Source organism: Salmo salar, unplaced genomic scaffold (assembly GCF_965601325.2).
Source record: "Salmo salar unplaced genomic scaffold, fSalSal1 ptg000587l, whole genome shotgun sequence".
NCBI lineage: Eukaryota > Metazoa > Chordata > Actinopteri > Salmoniformes > Salmonidae > Salmo > Salmo salar.
The window spans coordinates 1,726,789-1,747,761 of record NW_027675427.1 but is presented as its reverse complement, the minus strand read 5'-3'; the positions used below and the strand labels follow the sequence as shown (position 1 = coordinate 1,747,761).

Here is a 20,973-nt window from a genome sequence, read left to right as displayed (position 1 = left end):
TCCCCACCTCACGGCTGTCCTGTTGACTTGTTCCAGACTGTGGCCCTTCTCCTCCCCACCTCACGGCTGTCCTGTTGACTTGTTCCAGACTGTGGCCCTTCTCCTCCCCACCTCACGGCTGTCCTGTTGACTTGTTCCAGACTGTGGCCCTTCTCCTCCCCACCTCACGGCTGTCCTGTTGACTTGTTCCAGACTGTGGTCCTTCTCCTCCCCACCTCACGGCTGTCCTGTTGAGTTGTTCCAGACTGTGGCCCTTCTCCTCCCCACCTCACGGCTGTCCTGTTGACTTGTTCCAGACTGTGGCCCTTCTCCTCCCCACCTCACGGCTGTCCTGTTGACTTGTTCCAGACTGTGGCCCTTCTCCTCCCCACCTCACGGCTGTCCTGTTGACTTGTTCCAGACTGTGGCCCTTCTCCTCCCCACCTCACGGCTGTCCTGTTGACTTGTTCCAGACTGTGGCCCTTCTCCTCCCCACCTCACGGCTGTCCTGTTGACTTGTTCCAGTCTGTGGCCCTTCTCCTCCCCACCTCACGGCTGTCCTGTTGACTTGTTCCAGACTGTGGCCCTTCTCCTCCCCACCTCACAGCTGTCCTGTTGACTTGTTCCAGACTGTGGTCCTTCTCCTCCCCACCTCACGGCTGTCCTGTTGACTTGTTCCAGACTGTGGCCCTTCTCCTCCCCACCTCACGGCTGTCCTGTTGACTTGTTCCAGACTGTGGTCCTTCTCCTCCCCACCTCACGGCTGTCCTGTTGACTTGTTCCAGACTGTGGTCCTTCTCCTCCCCACCTCACGGCTGTCCTGTTGACTTGTTCCAGACTGTGGTCCTTCTCCTCCCCACCTCACGGCTGTCCTGTTGACTTGTTCCAGACTGTGGCCCTTCTCCTCCCCACCTCACGGCTGTCCTGTTAACTTGTTCCAGACTGTGGTCCTTCTCCTCCCCACCTCACGGCTGTCCTGTTGACTTGTTCCAGACTGTGGTCCTTCTCCTCCCCACCTCACGGCTGTCCTGTTGACTTGTTCCAGACTGTGGCCCTTCTCCTCCCCACCTCACGGCTGTCCTGTTGACTTGTTCCAGACTGTGGTCCTTCTCCTCCCCACCTCACGGCTGTCCTGTTGACTTGTTCCAGACTGTGGTCCTTCTCCTTCCATAGGATCCCTGACGTCTAACAATAACACATTCTGACAGAATGTAAACGTTCTACATCCCCTTCTCTCAAACAGTGACATGAATAAGGATATTTCATATTTTCAAGTTCAGAACCCATCACCTGCTATGTAAAAGAGACAGAAGAATGCACAATGGTCAATGCTATCTGGGATCCTTGGGACATCCCTACCCTAAACTTAACCCTAACCCCTACCTTAACCATTTTAAAAGTCAACTTCAACAGGCTAGGGACGTCCCAAGGATGTATCTCTACCTGGAAATACATGATGTAAGTGATTGATAGTTGGTATTCAGCAGTCATAAAGCCTTATTTACTTTAACGAACTACTAAAATAGTGATTTTGTCAGACAGCATAGACAGCAGCTCTACACATTATTGACTGACTGATCCATTCATCCTTCCATCCCTCCTCAGCCTTCCTCTCCTCTGAAGACCCAGTGAGGGTGGAGCTCAGTCAGAGAGCTGTTGAGGGACTGGTTAGGAAGAACACTTCTACAGCCAGAGAGGTGAGAGGTCACACATGGTTTAGATGGTAAATATTTATGTCCCCTTAGTGGTTCATCACGTCAGCAAAAGGGAATATGTTCCATCTATGTTCATTTACATTAGTGCAAATTGTCCACTGATATTGGTGTAATTTCTCACTCCTTTTGGCTGTATGAAAGTTAATTTCCCCTCAGACACACACATTTGTTCTTTGATATTATGAAGGTCATTTGTGTCAAATGTACTTTTCCCCTCATTCACCCCATCTCTTTACATTGCTTATGTATATTCAGTGGCCTGACTGTGTCAAAGGCCCATCCCGGTAGATCTGAACCTAATGCAGCTTGGAGTGATCGGATGACAGAAGTCACATGTAGGTGCCAGGTGTAACTGAGGCCATAGATGCTCCATATCCATTACTTTGAGTGTTTTATATAATATAACTAAATGTGTTTCTGTGTTGCAGGGACAGTCAAGAAATGGAACAGCAAGGCCACAGAACATGACATAAGCAGAGCTGTGGGAGACCACCTCAAGCCCCTGGTAGAGCCGGGGGTGGTGTTTACCACTCCACCACGCCTTCAGCAGGCTGGAAAAGTTGGATTGATACCGTTTTTCGGACCAAGAGTCTGTTGCTTGGTCAGTCATTGGGTTCATTCAATAGTTTTATTTATACAGCACATGTCAGACATGGATGCAACACAATGGCTTCACAGGAAAAAACTATGAAAATTAAACTGAAATATTTAGTACACAAATATGAGGATAAAAAACAATAATAACAACTGAAAGACTAATGAGCATTGTAAGGAAATGCCATTGATTAAAATATCAACAATATGATGCAATATCCAACCCAAAATATAACTTGTTTTTTAGGAGGGGCTCTGAAAGACACTATGGGGGTGTCCACTGGAAGTTGACTAGTAACAACAACTGGGACCTAAAAGACACCCACCATGAGACCCACTAAATCTGCCCAAGAAGAGGAAAACAAAAGAAATACCCACACCAAACTTAAAGACAGGAAGCAAACCAAAAAGGTGGAGCAACTAAAGGTGTTGACTCTCCACATGTATCAAGACAACTGGAGCACTGGGCCAGACACTCTTAAATAGAACCTGGACCAGCTCAGGTGAAACACCTTCCCACTAACGAGATGGACAAGCCAGCACAGGTGTAACACATACTGACTAACGAGGTGACACCAATCAGTGCACCCAAGACACATTTCAGTTGAATGTATTCAGTTGTACAATCAATCAATCAAATGTATTTATAAAGCCCTTCTTACATCAGCTGATATCTCAAAGTGCTGTACAGAAACCCAGCCTAAAACCCCAAACAGCAAGCAATGCAGGCGTAGAAGCACGGTGGCTAGGAAAAACTCCCTAGAAAGGCCAAAACCAAGGAAGAAACCAGGCTATGAGGGGTGGCCAGTCCTCTTCTGGCTGTGCCGGGTGGAGATTAGAACACAACATGGCCAAGATGTTCAAATGTTCATAGATGACCAGCAGGGTCAAATAATAATAATCACAGTGGTTGTCGAGGGTGCAACAGGTCAGCACCTCAGGAGTAAATGTCAGTTGGCTTTTCATAGCCGATCATTCAGATCTCTACAACTTCCATTTCACGTAATCATCTACAAAGCTTCACCTTCTACAATATAAACATGGTGTCTACTGGCTACACGTATTTCTAAATAATAATATACAATCATACTTTTTTATCCTTTCTCTTTCTATAGAATCCTAAAACTCACGAGCTTCTAGAACTCTCGTCCCCTTGGAACGAGCCCAAACAAAACTCATCTCCAATACATTTATTGTATATATACAATACAGTGTGTTCTCTGGTGTAATGTCAGCTGGCTAGATTGACCAAAACTCTTCCCACATTGATCACAGCTATAAGATTACTCCCCTGTGTGTGTTCTCTGGTGCACTGTCAGATTGCCAGATTGACAAAAACTCTTCCCACATTTACCACAACTATAAGGTTTCTCTCCTGTGTGTGTTGTCTGGTGTAATGTCAGCTGGCTAGATTGACCAAAACTCTTCCCACATTGACCACAGCTATAAGGTTTCTCTCCTGTGTGTATTCTCTGGTGTAAAGTCAGCTGGCTAGATGTAGTAAAACTCTTCCCACATTGATTACAGCTATAAGGTTTCTCTCCTGTGTGTATTCTCCGGTGTAAAGTCAGAGAGCCAGATGTAGTAAAACTATTCCCACACTGATCACAGCTGGAAGGTTTCTCTCCTGTGTGTATTCTCTGGTGTTGAGTCAGATGGCAAGATCGACCAAAACTCTTCCCACATTGATCACAGATATAAGATTTCTCTCCTGTGTGTGTTCTCTGGTGTAGATTCAGAGAGCCAGATGTAGTATAACTCATCCCACATTGATCACAGCTGTAAGATTTCTCTCCTGTGTGTGTTCTCTGGTGCACTGTCAGCTGTCCAGAATGACCAAAACTCTTCCCACATTGACCACAGCTATAAGGTTTCTCTCCTGTGTGTATTCTCTGGTGCACTGTCAGCTCTCTAGATTGACCAAAACTCTTCCCACATTGATCACAGCTATAAGGTTTCTCTCCTGTGTGTATTCTCTGGTGTTGAGTCAGATGGCAAGATTGGCCAAAACTCTTCCCACATTGATCACAGCTATAAGGTTTCTCTCCTGTGTGTATTCTCTGGTGTTGAGTCAGATGGCAAGATTGACCAAAACTCTTCCCACATTGATCACAGCTATAAGGTTTCTCTCCTGTGTGTGTTCTCTGGTGTAGATTCAGAGAGCCAGATGAAGTAAAACTCTTCCCACATTGATCACAGCTGTAAGGTTTCTCTCCTGTGTGTGTTCTCTGATGAATTTTAATGCCTGATGAGGTGAATCTCTTCCCACAGTCAGAGCAGCAGTGAGTTCTCTTCCCTGTGGGTCTTTGCAGGTGTTTATTGAGGTGTTCTGATCTGGAGAGACTCTTCTCTGCCTCTTCAGCATCACGAGGTTGTTGAGGCTCCCCAGAGGATCCACGATAGTCCCGTCTCTCTCCTGTGTGAACAACAAAGTCAGACAGATGATTAAAGGCCCACAACAGCGGAAATCCACTGTAAAAGGTGATGCCAACAGTGGAGCCATGATGTTGTACAACAATTGACGTCTGTAATGAATGTTAAAATTATTTGACAATTGTCTTAAAATGAGTAGGAATAGTCATATTTTGTCTTCTTTTCACATTAGTAGTGACATCGATGATTGTAGGCTAGAAATAAGTTATTCATGTTGTTGAAACTCTAAGCAGTGTGCCAGACGACTAATTGGTCTCCAATATAGGCCCCTTTCTGTGTTTGCTAAAATTGCAGCACGAGGGCAATTTGATTGCAGAAACTCCTCCCTGCTAATGAAGAAACCGATAGTTATGGATGTAGTATATCTGCCAGGAGCAAAAATGGTGAGCAAAGATTTTAGTTTTTCACAATGTATTCTGAATGTGAATGGGGGAAAACTCAGGGGAGTAACCTCCATTTCCAGGTTGATGATGAGTTCATTTCACACTACTTTGGATTATAATTGTAAGGCTCATTTGAATGTCCTGTTTAATATAATATTTGCTACAGTATTATGAATTGTGTGTAATTATTGAAGAACCGTGTTAATGACAGTATCCATTTGGGTGTTGTCAATAAAGTTAAGATTTTATTTTTTATTTCACCTTTATTTAACCAGGTAGGCCAGTCGAGAACAAGTTCTCATTTACAACTGCGACCTGGCCAAGATAAAGCAAAGCAGTGCGACAAAAACACAACAGAGTTACACATGGGATAAACAAACGAACAGTCAATAACACAATAGAAAAATCTGGAGTACGGAGGAAAAGCAATAAATAGGCCATAGTAGCGAAGTAATTACAATTTAACACTGAAGTGATGGATGTGCAGATGATGATGTGCAAGTAGAAATACTGGTGTGCAAAAGAGCAGAGAAAGTAAATAAAAACATGGGGATGAGGTAGGCAGTTGGATGGGCTATTTACAGATGGGCTGTGTACAGCTGCAGCGATCGGTAAGCTGCTCAGATAGCTGATGCTTAAAGTTAGTGAGGGAGATATAAGTCTCCAACTTCAGAAATTTTTGCAATTCGTTCCAGTGATTGGCAGCAGAGAACTGGAAAGAAATGTGTCCAAAGTAGGTGTTGGCTTTGGGGATGACCAGTGAGATATACCTGCTGGAGCGCGTGCTATGGGTGGGTGTTGCTATGGTGACCAGTGAGCTGAGTTAAGGCGGCCTAGCAAAGACTTATAGATGACCTGGAGCCAGTGGGTTTGGCGACGAATATGTAGCGAGGGCCAGCCGACGAGAGCATACAGGTCCCAGTGGTGGGTGGTATATGGGGCTTTGGTGACAAAACGGATGGCACTGTGATAGACTGCATCCAGTTTGCTGAGTAGAGTGTTGGAGGCTATTTTGAAAATGACATCGCCAAAGTCAAGGATCGGTAGGATAGTCAGTTTTACGAGGGTATGTTTGGCAGCGTGAGTGAAAGAGGCTTTGTTGCGAAATAGGAAGCCGATTCTAGATTACATTTTGGATTGGAAATGCTTAATATTAGCCTGGAAGGAGAGTTTACAGTCTAGCAAGACACCTAGGTATTTATAGTTGTCCACATATTCTAAGTCAGAAACGTCCAGAGTAGTGATGCTGGATGGGCGGGTGCAGGCAGCGATCGGTTGAAGAGCATACATTTAGTTCTACTAGCGTTTAAGAGCAGTTGGAGGCCATGGAAGGAGTGTTGTATGGCATTGAAGCTCGTTTGGAGGTTTGCAAACACAGTGTAAACAGAATGGGCCAGATGTAAACAGAATGGTGTCTTCTGCGTAGAGGTTGATCAAAGAATCACCCGCAGCAAGAGCAACATCATTGGTATATACAGAGAAAAGAGTCGGTCCGAGAATTGAACCCTGTGGTACTCCCATAGAGACTGCCAGAGGTCCGGACAACAGGCCCTCCGATTTGACACACTGAACTCTGTCTGAGAAGTAGCTGGTGAACCAGGGGAGTCAGTCATTTGAGAAACCAAGGCTATTGAGTCTGCCGATAAGAATACGGTGATTGACAGAGTCGAAAGCCTTGGCCAGGTTGATGAAGACGGCTGCACAGTACTGTCTTTTATCGATGGCGGTTATGATATCATTTAGTACCTTGAGCGTGGCTGAGGTGCACCTGTGACTAGCTCGGAAACTGGATTGCACAGCGGAGAAGGTACGATGGGATTCAAAATGGTCAGTGATCTGTTTGTTAACCTCTTATGGCTAGGGGGCAGTATTTTCACGGCTGGATAAAAAACGTACCCGATTTAATCTGATTATTAGTCCTGCCCAGAAACTAGAATATGCGTATAATTATTAGCTTTGGATAGAAAACACTCCAAAGTTTCTAAAACTGTTTGAATGGTGTCTGTGAGTATAACAGAACTCATTTGGCAGGCCAAAACGTGAGAAGATTCTGTACAGGAAGTACCCTGTCTGACCATTTCTTGAACTTGTTTGCCATCTCTATCCATTACAAATGATCTCTGCTCTAACGTGACACTTCCTACGGCTCACATGGTCTCTCAGAAGGCGGCAAAAAGCTGAATGACGTAATTCAAAGCCCTGGCTGAAACACACGAGCGCTTTTGCTAAGTGGTCTATCAGAGGACAAAGGGCTTAGGCGCGAGCACTGGCCGCCCCCGCCTTTCTGTTTTTCCCTCCGTTTACAGTCACGCAGATTCCCGGTCGGAATATTATCGCTTTTCTATGAGATAAATTGCATAAAAATTGATTTTAAACAGCGGTTGACATGCTTCGAAGTACGGTAATGGAATATTTAGAATTCTTTTGTCACGAAATGCGCCATGCGCGCGACCCTGATTTACCATTCGGATAGTGTCTAGAACGCACGAACAAAACGCCGCTGTTGGACATACCGATGGATTATTTGGGACCAAACCAACATTTGTTATTGAAGTAGAAGTCCTGGGAGTGCATTCTGACGAAGAACAGGAAAGGTAAGACCATTTTTATTATAGTAAATCTGATTTTGGTGAAGGCTAAACTTGCCGGGTGTCTAAATAGCTAGCCCTGTGATGGCCGGGCTATGTACTTAGAATATTGCAAAATGTGCTTTCACCAAAAAGCTATTTTAAAATCGGACATATCGAGTGCATAGAGGAGTTCTGTATCTATAATTCTTAAAATAATTGTAATGCTTTTTGTGAACGTTTATTGTGAGTAATTTAGTAAATTGTTAGTAAATTCCCCGGAAGTTTGCTAGTTTGCTAGTTCTGAACGTCACATGCTAATGTAAAAAGCTGGTTTTTGATATAAATATGAACTTGATTGAACAAAACATGCATGTATTGTATAACATAATGTCCTAGGTGTGTCATCTGATGAAGATCATCAAAGGTTAGTGCTGCATTTAGCTGTCTTCTGGGTTTTTGTGACATTATATGCTAGCTTGAAAAATGGGTGTCTGATTATTTCTGGCTGGGTACTCTGCTGACATAATCTAATGTTTTGCTTTCGCTGTAAAGCCTTTTTGAAATCGGACAGTGTGGTTAGATTAACGAGAGTCTTGTCTTTAAAAAGGTGTAAAATAGTCATATGTTTGAAAAATGGAAGTTTTCGGATTTTAGAGGAATTTGTATTTCGCGCCACGCCCATCATTGGATATTGGAGCAGGTGTTCCGCTAGCGGAACGTCTAGATGTAAGAGGTTAACTTGACTTTCGAAGACTTTAGAAAGGCAGGGCAGGATGGATATAGGTCAGTAACAGTTTGGGTCTAGAGTGTCACCCCCTTTGAAGAGGGGGACGACCGCGGAAGCGTTCCAATCTTTAGGAATCTCGGACGATACGAAAGAGAGGTTGAAAAGACTAGTAATAGGGGTTGCCACAATGGCGGCGGATAATTTTAGAAAGAGAGGGTCCAGATTATCAAGCCCAGCTGATTTGTACGGGTCCAAGTTTTGCAACTCTTTCAGAACATCAGCTATCTGAATTTCGGTGAAGGAGAAGCTGGGGAGGCTTGGGGAAGTAGCTGCGGTGGGTGGGGAGCTGTTAGTGCAGTACGCCACAGGATGTTTTTGTGCTGGTCGAGTGGCAGTCAGGTCTGGAGTGAACCAAGGGCTATATCTGTTCTTAGTTCTACATTTTTTGAAAGGGGCATGCTTATTTAAGGTGGTGAGGAAATTATAATTAAAGAACAAGCAGGCATCCTCTACTGACGGGATGAGGTCAATATCCTTCCAGGAGACCAGGGCCAGGTTGATTAGGAAGGCCTGCTTGCAGAAGTGTTTTAGGGAGCGTTTGACAGTGATGAGGGGTGGTCGTTTGACTGCAAACCCATAACGGATGCAGCCAATGAGGCAGTAATCGCTGAGATCCTGACTGAAAACAGCAGAGGTGTATTTGGAGGGAAGTTCGTCAGGATAATATCTATGAGGGTGCCCATGTTTATGGATTTAGGGTTGTACCTGGTAGGTTCTTTGATTATCTGTGTGAGATTGAGGGCATCTAGCTTGGATTGTAGGATGGCCAGGGGTGTTAAGGATATGCCAGTTTAGGTCACCTAACAAATTTCAAATCAAATCAAATTTATTTTTATATAGCCCTTCGTACATCAGCTGATATTCTCAAAGTGCTGTACAGAAACCCAGCCTAAAACACCAAACAGCAAGCAAAGCATGTGAAAGAAGCACGGTGGCTAGGAAAAACTCCCTAGGAAAAACTCCCTAGAAAGGCCAAAAACCTAGGAAGAAACCTAGAGAGGAACCAGGCTATGAGGGGTGGCCAGTCCTCTTCTGGCTGTGCAGGGTGGATATTATAACAGAACATGGTCAAAATGTTAAAATGTTAAAATGTTCATAAATGACCAGCATGGTCAAATAATAATAATCATAGTAGTTGTCGAGGGTGCAACAAGCACGTCCGGTGAACAGGTCAGGGTTCCATAGCCGCAGGCAGAACAGTTGAAACTGGAGCAGCAGCACTGCCAGGTGGACTGGGGACAGCAAGGAGTCATCATACCAGGTAGTCCTGAGGCATGGTCCTAGGGCTCAGGTCCTCCGAGAGAAAGACAGAAAGAGAGAAAGAGAGAATTAGAGAGAGCATATTTAAATACACACAGGACACCGGATAAGACAAGAGAAATACTCCAGATGTAACAGACAGAACGAATGCTGAAGATAGATGGGGGGCAATCAATTCACATATGGTGTCCAGGGTACAGCTGGGTACAGCTGGGAGCTAATTTTTTTAATTAGAAGCTCGAACTGTTTGGGCATAGACCTGGAAAGTATGATAGAACTCTGCAGGCCATCTCTGCAGTAGATTGCAACTCCTCCCCCTTTGGCAGTTCTATCTTGACGGAAAATGTTGTAGCTGGGGATGGAAATTTCAGAATTTTTGGTGGCCTTCCAAAGCCAGGATTCAGACACGGCAAAGACATCAAGGTTGGTGGAGTGTGCTAAAGCAGTGAGTAAAACAAACTTAGGGAGGAGGCTTCTGATGTTAACATGCATGAAACCAAGGCTTTTACGGTTACAGAAGTCAACAAATGAGAGCGCCTGGGGACACACAGGGCCTGGGTTAACCTCTACATCACCCGAGGAACAGAGGAGTAGGATGAGGGTACGGTTAAAGGCTATCAGAATTGGTCGTCTAATGCGTTGTGAACAGAGAATAAAAGGAGCAGATTTCTGGGCGTGGTAGGATAGATTCAAGGCATAATGTACAGACAGGGGTATGGTAGGGTGCGGGTACAGTGGAGGTAAACCTAGGCGTTGAGTGATGATAAGAGAGGTTGCATCTCTGGAGGCACCAGTTATGCTAGGTGAGGTCACCGCATGTGTGGGAGGTCGGACAAAAGAGTTCTCTGAGGCATGTTGAGTGGGACTAGGGGCTCCGCAGTAAAATAAAACAATGATAACTACCCTAAACAACAGTATACAAGGCATATTGACATTAGAGAGACAAAGCGAGGCATAAAGCAATCACAGGTGTTGATTGGGATAGCTAGCTAAGACAACAACGGGTAAGACAACAGTTAATCAGCTAAGACAACAACAACAGGTAAAGTGTCGATGAATGGGCAGAGAGGGTCAGTTAACTACACACAGGGCCTGAGTTCGAGGCTGGGGCCGACAGATAAACAAAACAGAGTACCGTGATTAATGAACAGTCCAGCAGGGATCAGCTATGTAGCCAAGTGATCATAGGGTCCAGTGAACAGCAATATATGAACCAGGGAAGCCGTTAGGTAGTCGTTACTATGCTAGCCGGGAGACGCGCCTGGCTTGAGGCTAACTGGTGCTAGCTTCGGGACAAGGGCGTCACCGACGTCTGGCAAAGGCCAGTTGAGGGCACATCGGACGGAATTACGTTGGCAGACCAGTCGTGATGGATCGTCGGGGCTCTGTGTCGACAAAGGGTCCAGGCCAATTGGCAAAAGAGGTATTGTAGCTGGAGTAATTTTGTTTGCTAGCCGGGAGATGCACCTGGCTCAAGGCTAACTGGTGCTAGCTTCGGGACAAGGGTGTTAGCCACTATAGCCACTCCGGTGCAAAGGTCCAGAGCTTACGGCAGGAATCCGGTGATGTAGTGGCTTCTAGTTGTGTTAGTGAAGAGTCCAGGAGGCATCAGCTGTGTAGCCGAGTGATCATAGAGTCCACTGAGCAGGCCGGGAGATGGGCTGGGCCACTCGGTAGCAGCTAGCTAGCTGCGATTATCCGGTGTAATGGTCCGCTAGCAGTGGCTAACAAGGACTAAATAGCTAGTAGCTAATTAGCTGGTTAGCTTCTGATGGCTAGCTTCTGATGGAGGTTCTAGCTATAAGGTCTAAAAAAATAGCAGATCCGTATCACATTGGGTGAGGCGGGTTGCCAGAAGTAATATTTAATTTAAAAATGGAAAAAGAGATTGAAATATATTGCAATATACATTTGAAGTCGGAAGTTTTCATAAACCTTAGCCAAATACATTTAAACTACATCTTTCACAATTCCTGACATTTAATCCTAGTAAATATTCCCTGTCTTAGCTCAGTTAGGTTCACCACTTTATTTTAAGAATGTGTAATGTCAGAATAATAGTAGAGAATTATTTATTTCAGGTTTTATTTCTTTCATCACATTCCCAGTGGGTGAGAAGTAGGAAATACATTCAATTAGTATTTGGTAGCATTGCCTTTAAATTGTTTAACTTGGGTCAAACGTTTTGGGTAGCCTTCCACAAGCTTCCCACAATAAGTTGGGTGAATTTTGGCCCATTCCTCCTGACAGAGCTGGTGTAACTGAGTCAGAATGTAGGCCTTATAGCTCGCACACACATTTTCAGTTCTGCCCACAAATTTTCTATAGGGTTGAGGTCAGGACTTTGTGATGGCCACTCCAATACCTTGACTTTGTTGTCCTTAAGCCATTTTGCCTCAACTTTGGAAGTATGCTTGGGGTCATTGTCCATCTGGATGAATCATTTTCGACCAAGATTTAACTTCCTGACTGATGTCTTGAGATGTTGCTTCAATATATCCACATGATTTTCCTCCCTCATGATGCCATCTATTTTGTGAAGTGCACCAGTCCCTCCTGCAGCAAAGCACTACCACAAAATTGTTATACATTTTGTCAACGTTTATGAGTTCTTCTGTAAATTAATGTGCCCATTCACCGATAGTTATGGGGAGAAAACATTTTCTGAACGTCATGCACCAATGTAAAAATTGGGTTTTTGGATATAAATATGAACTTGATCGAACAAAAAATGCATGTATTGTGTAACATGATGTCCTAGGAGTGTCATCTGATGAAGATTGTCAAAGGTTAGTGCTTAATTTTAGCTGTATATCTGGTTTTGTGATGGCTATCCGTGCTTGGAAAATGGCTTTTTTTTGTTGCTAAGGTGCTATCCTACAATAATCTAATGTTTTGCTTTCACCGTAAAGCCTTTTTGAAATCGGACAATGTGGTTGGATTAACGAGTAGAGTATCTTTAAAATGCCGTATAATACTTGAATGAAAATTTTGAGAATTTTTGGGGGGGAATTTCGCGCCGTGCTATCTCACTGGTTGTTGTCCAACCAATCCCGTTAACCTCTCTAGGGTATGTGGGACGAAATCGTCCCACCTACTCAACAGCCAGTGGAATCCCGTGGCGCGTTATTCAAATACCTTAGAAATGCTATTACTTCAATTTCTCAAACATATGACTATTTTACACCAATTTAAAGACAAGACTCTCGTTAATCTAACCACACTGTCCGATTTCAAAAAGGCTTTACAACGAAAGCAAAACATTAGATTATGTCAGCAGAGTACCCAGCCAGAAATAATTAGACACCCATTTTTCAAGCTAGCATATAATGTCACATAAACCCAAACCACAGCTAAATGCAGCACTCACCTTTGATGATCTTCATCAGGTGACACTCCTAGGACATGATGTTATACAATACATGCATGTTTTGTTCAATCAAGTTCATATTTATATCAAAAAACAGCTTTTTACATTAGCATGTGACGTTCAGAACTAGCATACCCTCCGCCAACTTCCGGTGAATTTACTAAATTACTCACGATAAACGTTCACAAAAAACATAACAATTATTTTAAGAATTATAGATACAAAACTCCTTTATGCACTCGATATGTCCGATTTTAAAATAGCTTTTCGGTGAAAGCACATTTTGCAATATTCTGAGTAGATAGCTCGCCGCCACGGGCTAGCTATTTTGACACCCACCAAGTTTGGCCCTCACCAAACTCAGATTTACTATTAGAAAAATGTGATTACCTTTGCTGTTCTTCGTCAGAATGCACTACCAGGACTTCTACTTCAATAACAAATGTTGGTTTGGTTCAAAATAATCCATAGTTATATCCAAATAGCGGCGTTTTGTTCGTGCGTTCAAGACACTATCCAAGGGTGACGAAGGGTTACACGCCCGACGCGTTTCGTGACAAAAAAATTCTAAATATTCCATTACCGTACTTCGAAGCATGTCAACCGCTGTTTAAAATCAATTTTTATGCTATTTTTCTCGTAAAAAAGCGATAATATTCCGACCGGGAGTCGTTGTTTTCGTTCAAAGACGAAATAATAAAAACATGGGGTCGCCTCGTGCACGCGCCTCCAGTCTCTGTTCTCTGATCGACCACTATCAAAATGCGCTAATGTTTTACAGCCAGGGCCTGCAAAGCCACCATTCAGCTTTTTGCCGCCTTCTGAGTGCCTATGGGAGCCGTAGGAAGTGTCACGTAACAGCAGAGATCCCCTGTTTTGGATAGAGATGATCAAGAAGGCCAAGAAATGATCAGACAGGGTACTTCCTGTACAGAATCTTCTCAGGTTTTGGCCTGCCAAATGAGTTCTGTTATACTCACAGACACCATTCAAACAGTTTTAGAAACTTTAGGGTGTTTTCTATCCAAATCAAACAATTATATGCATATTCTAGTTACTAGGCAGGAGTAGTAACCAGATTAAATCGGGTACGTTTTTTATCCGGCCGTGCAAATACTGCCCCCTATCCCCAACAGGTTAAGCACCAGCTGTCAGAGCAGCTCACAGATCACTGCACCTGTACATAGCCCATCTATAATTTAGCCCAAACAACTACCGCTTCCCCTACTGTATTAATTTATTTATTTTGCTCCTTTGCACCCCATTATTTCTATTTCTACTTTGCACTTTCTTCCACTACAAATCTACCATTCCAGTGTTTTACTTGCTATATTGTATTTACTTCACCACCATGGCATTTTTTGCCTTACCTCCCTTATCTCACCTCATTTGCTCACATTGTATATAGACTTCTTTTTCTACAGTATGTTTGTTTTACTCCATGTGTAACTCTGTGTTGTTGTATGTTGTCGAACTGCTTTGCTTTATCTTGGCCAGGTCGCAATTGTAAATGAGAACTTGTTCTCAACTTGCCTACCTGGTTAAAATAAAGGACTTGTTCTCAACTAGTCTACCTGGTTAAATAAATGACTTGTTCTCAACTAGCCTACCTGGTTAAATAAAGGACTTGTTTTCAACTAGCCTACCTGGCTAATTAAAGGACTTGTTCTCAACTAGCCAACCTGGTTAATTAAAGGACTTGTTCTCAACTAGCCTACCTGGTTTAATAAAGGACTTGTTCTCAACTAGCCTACCGGGTTAAATAAAGGACTTCTACTCAACTAGCATACCTGGTTAATTAAAGGACTTGTTCTCAACTAGCCTACCTGGTTAAATAAAGGTGAAATAAATATAATGTCTCATCAGAGTAGGAGCTCTGACCTAGGAACAGATCCCACCTGTCCATCTAAAACTGATCTGAGACCAGCCTTCCTACTGAGACGCTTGATAAATACAGCCTTCGAATGGGATTCCTTCTTCTACATGTCAGATGTTCTACAACGATAGATTTATGTCTGGATGAATGGCCGTGTTTGAGAGCATCAAAACTGATGTACCATGGGTAAATTGCGACTGACTGATGTACAAATAATATCGAGCAGTTATACACACGATGCAAGGTGATCAGTCAGTGTACTCAACTTTAAAAAATAAAAAAGTCGGCCGCCATGTCGAACGAACCCAACGTTAATCAACACAGTATGGACCCAACAGACTGGTTAAATAAAGGTGAAATAAAAAATAAATAAAATAAAAGATCAATGTCCCTGTTTTATTAGATAGTACTCACTGTTTTTACTGGTGTTAATCAGATCAATGTCCCTGTTTTATATGATAGTACTCACTGTATTTACTGGTGTTAATCAGATCAATGTCCCTGTTTTATTAGATAGTACTCACTGTATTTACTAGTGTTAATCAGATCAATGTCCCTGTTTTATAAGATAGTACTCACTGTATTTACTGGTGTTAATCAGATCAATGTCCCTGTTTTATATGATAGTACTCACTGTATTTACTGGTGTTAATCAGATCAATGTCCCTGTTTTATTAGATAGTACTCACTGTATTTACTGGTGTTAATCAGATCAATGTCCCTGTTTTATAAGATAGTACTCACTGTATTTACTGGTGTTAATCAGATCAATGTCCCTGTTTTATTAGATAGTACTCACTGTATTTACTGGTGTTAATCAGATCAATGTCCCTGTTTTATTAGATAGTACTCACTGTATTTACTGGTGTTAACCAGATCAATGCCCCTGTTTTATTAGATAGTACTCACTGTATTTACTGGTGTTAATCAGATCAATGTTCCTGTTTTATTAGATAGTACTCACTGTATTTACTGGTGTTAATCAGATCAATGTCCCTGTTTTATTAGATAGTACTCACTGTATTTACTGGTGTTAATCAGTTCTCCAGTCTTCTCTTCTTCGTCCTCCTCTAATGTGACAGTAATCTCCCCCTCTTCATCTTTCATTCCAAAAACGTCTTCATCTTCTTTCACTTCATCCTCCACTCCAAAAACTGCATCTTCCTCCTCTTCTTTCACAGTAATATCCTCCTCTTCTTTCACTGAAACGTCTTTCTCTTCTTCTTCTTTCACGGTAACAGCCTCACCCTCTACTTGTTTTTGTATTGTAACAGCCTCCTCTTCCTCCTCCTCCTCCTCCTCCTCCTCTTTCACCAGAGCTTCTTTCTCCGTCCAGCAGACCTCCGCTTCTTTAACAGGAGGAGAGTAGCTTAGTGAACTCATGGTCGGAGATGTTAGCTAGAGATAATAGCTAGTTAGCATTAGCGACTAGACTAGTGCTAACTTAACCAGCCAGCTAGTTGACTTACAACGTAAATATTAAATTAAATGGGGTAGCTAGTTGTTTCCACATAAGTATGTTTAAATCACAGCGGCAATTAAACCACGAAATTGTCCAAACAGCTTGAATGTTCAGACTTTGTCGCCTAGCGAGCTACCGAGGTGGCTGCAGTTGTTGAAGAAGCGTTCCGTCCACGAGATTATACGTCACACTAGAAACATCGCCTGAAAGACACATATCGCCATCTGCTGTCTGGAGGGAGGAAACGCAGTTGAGGAGGGAAAACTATTTTTATTCTTCATTGAATTATAATATTATAAAGCAGTTTAGGGAAACGTTTTTTTCCTCTCCATTAAATATGAATATTATATCAACACGTACAAAGAGCAACAAGTGTTGTTTGATTAGTTCAGATTTTTTTATGAGAATTTAAAACAAACTCTACATCTACTCCACATCTGTATTTCTGATTCAGTCAAATAACTACATATCAAAATAAGCACCTAGTTATTGATACCCTTGATAAAGATGAGAAAAAATTACTGTATAAAATAAATAAATAAACTTTACCCACTACCAGGATATTTTAGCCCAAAACCTGGTTACCTCTCTGCTAGGAGGCTGAGACTTGGCCATAAGTGGATCTTCCAGCAAGACACATCAACATCAAAGAAGAAATGGTTAATTGAGCACAAAATCAACATTTTTAATGGCCATCTCAGTCTTCGGACTTGAACTCCATTGAAAACCTGTGGTTTGAATTGAACAGCGCAGTCCACAAGCGCAGACTAAATAAATCAAGGACATGGAGAGATTCTGTATGGAGGAATGGTCTAAGATCCCACCCAATGTGTTCTCTAATCTCATAAAACATTTCAGTGTCATTATCCTCCCAAGGGGAGAGTGCTGGAGTATTGAAAACATGGGTAGCAATAATTCAGACCCCTGCCTTTTGAGAATTACATGTTAAACTAAATCTCTTTCTCTGAGCAATTGTATTAGTATAAAATAATATAATTTCCCTTTTTTTTGGTGTAACAATACATCATGTAGATGTATATAATGAACAGACTAGGTCTATACTGCTCCTACATGGTGTAACAATACATCATGTAGATGTACAGTGGGGGGAAAAAGTATTTGATCCCCTGCTGATTTTGTACATTTGCCCACTTACAAAGAAATAATCAGTCTATAATTTTAATAGTAGGTTTATTTGAGCAGTGAGAGACAGAATAACAACAAAAAAATCCAGAAAAATGCATGTCAAAAATGTTATAAAATTTTTTGCATTTTAGTGAGGGAAATAAGTATTTGACCCCCTCTCAATCAGAAAGATTTCTGGCTCCCAGGTGTCTTTTATACAGGTAACGAGCTGAGATTAGGAGCACACTCTTAAAGGGAGTGCTCCTAACTGTAGAGGGATAATTCCAGTACAGTACATGTGTAAAGGGATAATTCCAGTGCACCGGTTATTGACTGCAGACTTAAAATGCTGAAAACAGGTCCCTAGTGGAATGACAACAACATGGCTGCTTGTTAAAGAAGAGATGGAGAGAGAGACAGAGATAACCATATACATTGCACATGGACCGTAAGAAATCCTGAATGTATTGAAATGCCTGGGCTCGCAGGGGATGTGTTAATTCAAAACCCATCATTTATACCTGTTAATTCATAACCCATCATTTATACCTGTTAATTCATAACTCATTCTCCTTCAGAGAGCCTATGGGAACCTTAGAAATTGTCACGTTACAGCAGAGATGCTGTATTTTCAATAGAGATGCCACAGAAGCAGAAGAATGGGCCAGACAGGGCACTTCCTGTATGGAATCTTCTCAGGTTTTGGCCTGCCATATGAGTTCTGTTATACTCACAGACACCATTCAAACAATTTTACAAACTTTGGAGTGTTTTATATCCGAATATACTGGAAAAGAGTAGTAACCAGTTTAAATCGGGTACGTTTTTTATCCGGCCGTGAAAATACTGCCTCCTAGCCCAGACAGGTTAAAGAAGAGGAGGGGCATTTGTAAGGAGTATGACATATGTTATGACCAAATGTTAGGTATAAAAGGCTGTGTACATTGTATGATATTAAGAGCTCTCTCAATAAAGAACTAACCTTTTGCTGACTTCGGGGACTTTGTCGAATTCTTCTATTAACCGGGGCCTTACAACCCCCGGGGAATTGGTCAAAGCATATAGTGAGTTTTGAGTTAATAACATTGGGATGAAAATTCTCGTGACAACTTGGTCCTTCGAGCCGGATCTCAATACCTGCCTCTGTCGTCCCAAGGAACTGCTGGAAACCGTGCACGGGTGGATCCAGGATCCGTAAGACAAAGACCTGACCTCTGAATTGAGGGTTTATTTCAGGCCAGTGGTGAACTGGTACACGACAGAGGTGGTGTGTCACGTCCTGGCCAGTATAAGGTTAATTGTTTTTGTAGTTTGGTCAGGACGTGGCAGAGGGTATTTGTTTTATGTGGTTCGGGGTGGTGTGTTTGTGTAAAGGGTGTTTGATTTAGTATTTCCGGGTTTTTGGTTGATGGTCTATGTGTTTGTATTCTATGGTTAGTCTGGTGTGTGTGTTTCTATGTTTGGTTAATTGGGGTTGGGACTCTCAGTTGAAGGCAGGTGTTGTCTATCTGCCTTTGATTGAGAGTCCCATATATGAGGGTGTGTTTGTTATTTGTGGGTGATTATTCTGTGTTTAGCCTTGTGCCTTACCAGACTGTTTTTGTTGATCGTTCGTTCTTTGTTATTTTGGTGTTCATTTTGTATTTATTAAAAAAACAAGATGAGCATACACATACCTGCTGCGTTTTGGTCCTTCATTTCCAACGACAAGCGTGACATGGTGACAAGATCCAACCTACATTTAATTTTTAGCTGCAAGAATAAGGTCAGTAGTCTTTATTCATGGATTTTGGGGGTAGGATCTAAACTTGCATTAGACGTATACATCGGTATAAATCTTGTGTAGGTAAGGTGATAATTACTAAAGTCCAGGAGGATTCATATTCAGTATACCGTTTAAAAAAAAGTTTATATAGAGAAAGTTCAAAAGTAACAAAGTATCTAGATAAATATAAAACGGGGGGCTGAGTATTGAACAAAATTGGGTCCGCAATGTCTCAAGGTAGTTGAGGCCATTACCAAAAGAAACTACCCCGTATCAAAATAGTCTGGGACTATTAGAGGAATATGGGAAGTAGTCTGGGACTAGTAAAAATATATGGAAAGTAGTCTGGGACTATTAGAGGAATATGGGAAGTAGTCTGGGACTAGTAAAAATATATGGGAAATAGTCTGGGACTATTCAAAATATATGGGAAATAGTCTGGGACTATTAGAGGAATATGGGAAGTAGTCTGGGACTAGTAAAAATATATGGGAAATAGTCTGGGACTATTAGAGGAATATGGGAAGTAGTCTGGGACTATTAAAAATATATGGAAAGTAGTCTGGGACTATTCAAAATATATGGAAAGTAGTCTGGGACTATTAGGGGTATATGGGAAATAGTCTGGGACTATTAGAGGAATATGGGAAGTAGTCTGGGACTATTAAAAATATATGGAAAGTAGTCTGGGACTATTCAAAATATATGGGAAATAGTCTGGGACTATTAGGGGTATATGGGAAGTCATCTGGGACTAGTAAAAGTATATGGGAAGTTGTCTGGGACAAGTTAAAATATATAGATTGTAAGATTTAAGTATAAAAACAGTAAAAGCACACACATAGATTGTGAGAATAAGCATAATAACAAGGAAGGTAATTGAATAACATGGGTGGTAAATCCTCAAAGGAGGTCCCCGGAATTAACTGGGGATGAGAGGTATATGGAATCCAAGGATAAAAGGAACATTTATTTTGGCCCAAAATGGAGAAAGAAGTACGAACTTAATGGTCAAACATAGACATGAAGATAGTGAAGAGGACAGGACAGTCAAAGCCCTGAGAAGGCTGCTGGAAGAACAGCGAAAGGAGAGAGAGGAACTACTGAAGTTGAGAGAGGAGAGTACTGAGCCAGTAAGGAGAAAGAGTGAGGATAGAGAGTTCAGAAAATTAACCCAAGAATGGGAAAAAGATAGACGGGGACTAGGACATAAGTGTGGAAGACCTAAGGCCCTCAGTAGACTGGATCCCCATAATCAGAGTCAGAAGCCAGGGAGATTCAGAATGGATAGAGGAGGATGGGGAGAGTGGCCAGTACCCTATGATAGCATTGCCAAACCCACGGGCTGGGGATGATGGGGCACTGGCCACTCTGGATGTATACAGGGCATGGACACAGAGAGATGTGGTCCGAGCCGTAGAGGGTGTAGTGCATCCTAAGACAGGTATAGAAGGGTTCAGAAGAGATCTGGAAGGTCTAGCAGCCAGCTTTAAGCTAGACACAGGGGAGATTGAGAGAGCAGTAAGACAGCTGGTGGGGAAGGACTGGGCAGCAGTCCGGGGACAGTGGGTACCTGGACATAATGATTTGGTGGTATTGCCCTGGGCAGCAGATGGGCCATATGCCGACAAAATAGCACAGCTGTGTAATAATC

At 42.5% G+C, this 20,973-nt stretch overlaps 1 long non-coding RNA gene across 1 annotated transcript in view; it reads right to left on the bottom strand.

Moving 5' to 3' along the window:
* Window positions 1-5,327: 5,327 nt before the first annotated feature.
* LOC123733384 (uncharacterized) overlaps window positions 5,328-20,973 on the bottom strand; it is a 325,585-nt gene continuing 309,939 nt past the window's right edge. Inside the window, exon 3 of the long non-coding RNA XR_014391537.1 lies at window positions 5,328-9,755. This is a non-coding gene — a long non-coding RNA (uncharacterized LOC123733384). The remainder of the gene's footprint in view (window positions 9,756-20,973) is intronic.